Below are 8,967 nucleotides of genomic sequence, written 5' to 3' on the forward strand. Positions count from 1 at the left end.
CATTTTTTATCATACTCTTTTTATCAGACCAAAAGAGTGCGACGCCATCAGCATAAGCCAAAATGTGAATTTCATGCTGTACTGGCGAGAAGCCTCGATTAACTGAGTTTTTGAAAGTTTATAACTATAGGGACACGAGTTACATAAAGCGAATTACAAAGGCCTTACCGAACGCCAGGTTGAAGGAAAGTATGTTTGGTAAGTTCTTGGTTTTAGGGGGAGTCAAAGATCTCACGAAGCTCTTGTTGGGTGCACGGGGGATGGGCGGTTAAGGGCGTGCTCGCATATATATTGTCATGCCATGTGGTAGAGGGTCGTGGCGGTTTGCGCAAAAGGAGGTATGCCGATGGGGTGACTGGCACCAAATTGATTTTGGGGCGATGTAAAGGTGTCTGTCTGCAGCAGCCGATACAGGACAGCTTCGTCTCTCAATAGTGTGCGGTAACGTATACGGGGGCGCATACCGCAGTCCTGAAGGCGCCCACATAAATACTCTGCGTATGAGGTATTCCCAAATGGCACTCCTGAAATCCCGAATCACTCGCGCATCGACGAAACTGCTGAGGGTGGAGAGTTTTGTAGATGTAAAATTCACCAGACTTTCGTCTCATGTTCCATACCACATGGATTCTAGCGTATCTATAGGTGATTTACATTCATTTTGAGTTCATTTGATTTTGCGTCCTTTGCCGTAAACTACTATAAAATTTTGCCGCGGGCAGTAAATTAAGGTGCGTGAAGTGAAAACCCTTCGCATAAAACAAAGTTAACATTTTCTTTGTACCTGTGTCTCAGAGAAAAGTAGCGAACATAACAAGGTTGATTAAATACCAATCTACGTTCAGAATTTTTTTTATTCGTGAACCCCTTTGAAGCCGCTCGGACCGATTCGAACCTGAACAGAATGTTGCTGATGAGCCGAATCTAAAACTGAACCCGAAAGGCGTGAACCCGAACCCGAACCGAACGCAAAAAAATTCATTTGCGACACGCTGCAGGAATGAATGGAGTAGTGTTGCTGGCGACGGTCAGGAGCAAACACGTATATTTTACTTCGTATTGATCTACAGTTAAGGCTGGCCTAATTATCTATTCCATTCAACCCGGAAACGACCGGGGAAACACAAAAAAAAATTCAATAAGTCAGTATAACGTCAAAAGAAACCTCCGAAGCCGCCATTTCTTCGCATAAAGGTGCACGACGAAGTTTTTTTTTTTTTTTCGCGGCTTCAAGACATATAAGCGCTGGAAACACCGGGAAAACGGAAAGATTGCTGCCACACATGGGGCCTAGCACTTTTTGCTCTCAATCGTACGATGCGCACGAACATCGCGAGTAACTACCGAAAGAAAGCACAGCTATCCTCCAACACATCCGAAAACACACTACTACTCTGCTCCCTCCAAGCTTCAAAAACACGGCGCTTTCTTGCGCTGCGCTTTGATTCGTACAGTAATTACCCTTCAGTGCGTGCGCTATGTGCCGGGACCTCACGTTCGCTGATATATTATACCCGGCAGGCTACACCTAGCGAAGATTACAAAACGTGAAGCGATTCACACTCGCACCAGCATCACGCGCACAAATATCAGCTGAAAGTTGTTCACAGGAAGCAGGCAACTCCGGTGCAACTGAAAAGAGCCGACAGGGACTTCGTCGCACGCTACGCTGAGGCTTCGCTACCCCAGCTTTCAAGATGATATACATGATTGGTATAGCCCACTCTGAGAAAATGCGAGGTGTTTTCAATGTACACAACTGTGCACAAAACTAATTCACAGATTTTGGAGTATGCTGCAGCTAACAGTGGTTTCCCTGTTCCAAGACAATTTAGCAATTATTCATGCCACAAATGGCTATATTTTTTGCTTGCCCGAACTAACGAGCACAGTAAATATTATTTTACAAAGCAGTGATGTGGTTACGTCCTTTTCTTTTCATAATTTCTTGCGTCATATGCATCTCCGAAACATAAAACGATTCCGCAATCCCTACAGGGCGTAAATCAAAAAAAAAAAAAACCTCCTGTTTTAATACTGCTGTTTGCAACTATTTTCACAGTCGAAAACAAATTGTGTACATACCTTTAATAGATTAATCATTCATATGTTTTGTTGAAAACCTAAAGAATAGGTCTTGTTAACACCTGGATCTACTATTTCGGCAGAAGAGTATGTGTTTTTTTTTTATTGGAGTAATGAACAGCGCTTGAAAAGGCTAAAACGACTGCGGGCGAAAATTACGTTGCTGACAAGATTTGCGACGTTCGTTAATCCATGCTCTTTGTTTTATCACCGCTGGCGTGCCACATTATCAATTATCACTTATTACTCATCGCTCTGGAGCAATCCTACGTTATCAAGCGCAGGAGTTTCTAGGATATTGGAGATTGTTGCCGGTGTTTTAAGCGCCTTATTTCGAAAGCTCGCTGTCCCCTTTAAACTGAGCGCTGCCGACTGTGGGTATTCTGATCACGTGCTGAGTTATCACTTCTGCAAAGGTTGTTTCTTTTCTTATAAGGGCACAAATTTCCCCCGGTGAACGTTCGCTGGAATTCTGGGCCAGCCTGTCCATCTCTCCGCGTGACGGTATGAAAACAACTTCATGGACAGCTGATGCTGGACACACTGAAGTCCTCGACTGCCTCATCTCATGCACAAAGTAGTTAGCATATGTCAGGTGTTTCAGGAAAGCATTTAAGTAGTTCTAGAAAATTGTTTTTTAGGTAAAAATATAGCTTTTTCAGCGTAGTATCGCCAATGTTGGCAAACACCAGAAAACCGATGGATCTTGTTATGTAGTAAGCTGGTTAACTAATTTTTAATAATTAACTTTTTAAGTGCTAGAATTAGGCGCCTAGTTGCAAGTCGTAATTTGTAGCCGGTTGTTAGTAATATCCATATCAGTTTTTTTTTTAATTTAAAAAACGCGATTACCCTTGGCGCTGTGGCTAGACAAAATTTGGCTTTTTTGTGTACAATCTTTCCGCCTTGAAGCCTGTAAGATGCATTTTTTTTTATTTAGAGGGCATAAAAGGTCAGGTTTGGCACCTGATCGACGGCGGTGCCAGCTACCCGTTTTTACAAATAGGAAAATCTCACTATAATTGACGTCATAATAGTCTACAAAAACGCAACATAACTGATACTCCCAATCTACACAAAACAACATACAGAACACAGTGCACACGTAAAAAATCTTAACACTAATAGGGAATGGCAAAGAAACAATAAGGAGTAAGCAAGCATAATCGCCGTAATTGCTAAGCAATCAATAGAATCAATAGAATACAGTATAGACAGGGACAATAATAGCGTTGCAATATGCAAGGACGTAAGAACATGGCAAGAAGGATGTAATAATGATGTCATAATCGCAGAAAAGTGAAGATAAATCTTAACTAGTTGTCAGGCAACCATGACACTCATGAACAGGTAATGCCAACCCGGAAACAAACACTGTAAAGGCAGTGGAGACACTCTTGAGACAGAAATGCAGAGAGATAGTCACTAACGACTAGTAATTCAAGTAACCTCTGGTAATCTACAAATATATCTCCGGGCCTTGAGGAATGATTTTATTGCCATGATTGCTCGTTTCTTAGCGCATGCGTCAGCCATCGGTCGAACACTATTTGAAGACTGAAAGTCTTTTTTTTCTTACCAAGGGCTATCAGGCCCTCTGCAAACATGTCCTGTATTTACCATGTTCTGGGTATTCAGGTAAAAGCTGAGCTAGATACTCATCGTCGTGACAGCACACTCATTGCAGGCTGCCTGCGTGGCAAATTTTGTGCAGAAAGTGTCCCGAGTGGGATGTTCCCAATCGCAAGCGGTGAATGACGGCTTCGAAACTTCTTTTTGGGGAGAGAGGGAAATGTCCAACGATATATGAGACAGATACTGCGCCATTTCCTTTCCCCCAAAAACCAATTATTATCAACAGTGACAATGAAACAATGAAATGTGCATCAGAAGCTCTATAATTTGGCTCCACGACATCTTTCCGCATACCAGTACGCATGGACTTTTTTTAAAAGATAGCTCAATTCACTCCGCGAAAACGGAAGGCCAGAAGTGGTATAGTGTTGACGTATGCTGGCCTTGCCGCTGCGTCGGCCGCGTTTCCAGGAATAAAGCAATGTCCGGGTAATCGATTGCAAGACTACGATATGCCACTTTCCGGTAGCCTTGCGTACTCGACAAGCGCATATTCTTCTTCATGAAATATTGACGCAGTGCGCCCATTTCTCGGCAGAACAAGCAGTCACTGCTTGCAGCCGCCAGGCCGCTTTGCCAGTCACGCTTCCGCAGGATGCCGGCAGCGTTTCTGCAACACCACTACAGCATCAACATCAGCAACGGCTTCAACAAAAGCAAGATGTCTACGATGTTTCCGAAGGCTGATTCGACCACACAATTTCTGAGCGCCCTCAGCAAAATACCGCTTCCGAATATTAAGAGAGAATGGCGCAAAAAAATATTTAATAGGCTCATGGAAAACCGACTCCGTAAACTTCAGAAACTATCTCGTTATCATAGTGTTAAAGACGTTCGCGTCGTCTCTGCATTCAGCTTAGTCTGTCAACTTTAAGGGCTGACCTTGTGCAGCACTAATTTACCTGCACTATAGGGCAAATAGGACGGCGCAAAGGTGGGGAGGGGTGCCTCGAAATTCTGGCAGATGCGCACTTCCCCTTTCTTTCCTCTTCAAACGCGGTATAGACGCGGTCATTTATATCATCTGCAGCGTTAAAAACACACGCGTACGCTCATCCTTCTCCTCGCAAGGGCATTCCAGGGCAATTAGCACCCCAGCACCGCAAGGCAACAGTGTCGCATCGCCATAAACTGGAAACCCAGTGGAAGAAATATGCGCATAAGCCGCCAGCGGGACAGAGATAAAGGGACCACAGAGCTTGTTTACCGCCGACAGCTGAGCGACAGAGAACCCTTTGACTTCGGGCGGTCGAAAATTTTCCCGCATCGCGCAGACCAGTCGGAGGGAATTGCTTCATTACGACGCTTACATAGACCGCAATCACGTACGGCCCGGTCTGGCCGCGCGCCGCTTCGCGTGTTTGGTGTTTGGCGGAGAGTTCGAACCATGCCGCCGGCCGGGCGCGGATAATTGCTCCAGCGCGATTGGGCTTTCAGCAGCGCGCTACGCGTGTGCCTCAATGGCGAGCGCAAGCGCATCTGGCGGTATTGCGCGCCGTCAGCTACGCGGATGCTGATGCGTCCGGAATTGGACGCGAGAGCAGAGAAGTCTGTGCCGGACGCCTAATGAGGAAAAGTTTCGTTTTCGGCAAACACAGCGAGTCAGCTGAGCAGACGTCCGCTGCCACGCTGTGAAACACCTTTGTGCTCGCTGACAGCTAGAAATGTACAGAAAAAATGAATAATGGCTCGTTAATGCGAGTGGTTACGCGCCCTAACTTGCAACTATGCAGCCGTTAAAGACAGTCATGCCAGAATAAGAGGGCGATGCAGTTTTTTTCTTCTTTTTTTCGGAACACACTGTTGCCCGTTACGCCTATCTAGCCGTTACTTAATAAAAACATTTGGGACCTTGATCACCCGGGAACGTTCAACAAAGTTGAGCCGTCAAATTGCGCGAGTCAGAAATGGGACGTCAAATTCCTTGTTGAGTCACAAATTTCAACGGTGCGTCCATCCATACTACGTCTCACTTACTTGGCCAGTAGAAGCCACACTGGCGATAGAAAATCAAGGACCAAGTTGTGAAAGCAGTGATTGGCGTACACTTCTGTTATCGCTCTCTCCGATGTTACCAACAGGAGTTATTCCTGAATCGTTCTTGCTTGCGACAAGCTTCGATAATTCGGCTCCTGGCGCTGGCTTTCGCGTCCACTTCAGACAAAACAAATTAAAAAGCAGGACACTTATACAAGAACAAATTCCTCATCAAATTACGCAGTTAGTGCAATTTGACGCATTCGCTGGATTTCAAGGACGCTTCCCGGCGCAGCTTGTTTAGAACCACAACATTAGTTCTTACGTATCATCAACCTGCGCAATGCCTTCGCACTTTAAGATGATATGCTACACCTCTTTAGGCTAAGCGTATTATGCAACAACAGGGGTATTTCACCTAAACCTTGAAGTTAAGAAAATGAGTTTAAATTTTCGATTTTAATGCCTTATCCGACCCCTGGCAGAAATCACCTGCTGTCCAGAGCAGCACACAGTTCAATTTGATTATAACGAAGTCGAAGGGGGCCGGCTATTTCTTTTTCACAGCCGTTGCTCAGTTACAACCATAGCTGAGCTTTGCTGCCCTTGACTCATGTCAACGGACTTCTTATTACTGCACAGACCATGGAGTGGAATGCAGTCTGCCGCCGAGCTGCGCTGAAGGAGCCTTCAACATGCGCAACGCCCGTACAATTATTTCCTTAGATAGTCTATACACTGTCAATTGACTTCTGTGTATAAAGTCTATACACTCTCTATAGACAAACCCTAGAGAACAGTCTATAGGTAACACAAATGCTATAGACAGTCTATAGATCATCTTTAGATTTATGGCCATACACTTTTAGTAGACTTTTGTCTATAGACAGTCTATAGATTATGAGTAGAAGGAAAGAAATATCTATAGGAAGGCAATATAGACTATAAGATGTCTATAGACTGTCTATAGATCATTTTTGTATGGGCGAAGGCCCATGGGCTTCCCAAGAGGAATGGCTATCCTTTGTTAAACCCATATTTCTTTATAACTGTCAGCCTCGTTAAGGCCGAATTTTTTTTTTCCGCGGCGCCTTGGAGGAATAATGCCGTAGAGGGCAGTGTCAAACTTATCTAGACTATTTCTGTCTAGACCTTATGAAGCCAGCAGCGCGTCCATAATACTGCCAGGTATATGAAGCAGGCGTTCATATGGGCAAAACATGGGATCCCGCCCCGAAAACCCTTGAGAAGCATAGTCAGCACATTGTACCCGCATCAGGCAGTGAGGAGGTTTGAAAGCAGGAAACTCCAATGACCATGATAAATTTGTGGAGGCCCACCGCACTGTGTCACATCATTCAGCGGGGCGCGTGCCCCAGCTTCGGCGAAGGTTTGCACGCCGGCGTCAAAACTTTGTTGCGTCTACGCAGACTTAGTGGTCTTCCTACACACCACTAGGGGGAGTGTTGTCACGCCCTTGTTTTTCTGAAGGCACCCCCTTAATACGTAATACTTCTTTTTTTACACACGATGAGGAATTCGTCATTTTGCAATGAATGTTGCAGTCATAAACGTTGCAAGTCTTTCGCGACATAGTAGTGACAACAAAAAAATTGAAAGTGACTACCTCTGCTCTTCTACTGTCAACAGCCCTTCCACCACCACCCCCTCTCTTTCCTAAAAAGTAAGCCTCCTCCCGCCCACAAAATTCTATTCCTGGAGAAAACCCTGCGCGGACGACCCTCACAGGAAACGCTCCATGCGAGTTTCCGGGTGTTATGTGCGTTGCTCGACGAAGTGACACATGCGCGGCAATTGCAGCTTGCCGCACCGAATAGGTACGAAACAGTTGAGCGGTGTTGCAAGTCGATATACTTAACGCGAAATGGCCACTGAGGATCATTCGGGGTTCTTTACATCCCTTTCTATGGAAAATTTACTCGCTAAAAACTAGACGTCAAATACATGGGCTTCTAAGGGGGCTTACGAGAGGAGTAGCTCTTCCTTTGTTACCCCATTACTTCTCTGCAAAGAGTTTCGTTATAACGACGTTTCCCTGTACTGCGTTGAGCGTTAAAAAAAGCTTGATCTCAACTGGCACATGTCCGTCCTGCTTGGTAACTTCAAAGATGAAGAAAAAAATCAGATATAATTTCGTGCAGGAAAACCAGTAACGTGAATACTAAGTTCAAGTTATTTAAGCCGCCCTCCTATCGGGACTTCGCCCTGTTGGCATAGAAATATCTTTTTTTTTTTAAGGTAACAGGCAAAATCATTAAAGCAATTGTAAGGACGCTCGGGTAAGCGGACAGCGTTTTCGGCGCACCCTCAGGAAAATACGAAAAGAAAGAATAATTCAAGAAAGAAAAACCCTCAAGGCGCCGGGAAGGGGGGGGGGGGCAGCTTTTCGGGCGCACTTCGCCATCAGCTCTCCCTATCCCAACGGCCCGGGTTGTAGTGGAAAGTTCGAGATCTATCATGAAACGTACGCTTTCACGCGTGTGTGTCACCCCTCTTTCACGTTGGTTTATGGTTTTGGGGATTTAACGTACAAAAAGGACTCAGACTATGAGCGACGCCGTAGTGGAGGGCTATGGAAATTTCGACCACCTGGAGTTCTTTACCGGCCCCCCGCGGTGGCTCAGTGGTTAGGGCGCTCGACTACTGATCCGGAGTTCCCGGGTTCGAACCCGACCGCGGCGGCTGCGTTTTTATGGAGGAAAAACGCTAAGGCGCCCGTGTGCTGTGCGATGTCAGTGCACGTTAAAGATCCCCAGGTGGTCGAAATTATTCCGGAGCCCTCCACTACGGCACCTAATTCCTCCTTTCTTCTTTCACTCCCTCCTTTATCCCATCCCTTACGGCGCGGTTCAGGTGTCCAACGATATATGAGACAGATACTGCGCCATTTCCTTTCCCCAAAAACCAATTATTATTATTATTATTCTTTACCGTGCACTGATATCGCCAGGTCTCTAGCATTTAACCTCCATCGAAATGCGAAAGCCGTGGTGGGAATCGAATCCGCGCCTTTCGGGTCAGCAGCCGAGCACCGTAACCACTGAGCCATCGCGGCGGTGGGACGCCTGAAATACAGACGCGCGAGCCAATAAAATCGAGCGCGGAGTGTTGTCGTTAAGTGTTTCCCGGGCTTAACGCCGCGGAGTAGTCTAGCACCACGTTTTTCTTGCTGTGTGCATGAAGCTGTGATAAGCGGCTGTGAGCTCTTGCAGCTTCGTAACCTGTGTGGTAATGGTTCATTCGTGTAGT

This window comes from Amblyomma americanum, chromosome 1 (assembly GCF_052857255.1).
Source record: "Amblyomma americanum isolate KBUSLIRL-KWMA chromosome 1, ASM5285725v1, whole genome shotgun sequence".
Classification (NCBI taxonomy): domain Eukaryota; kingdom Metazoa; phylum Arthropoda; class Arachnida; order Ixodida; family Ixodidae; genus Amblyomma; species Amblyomma americanum.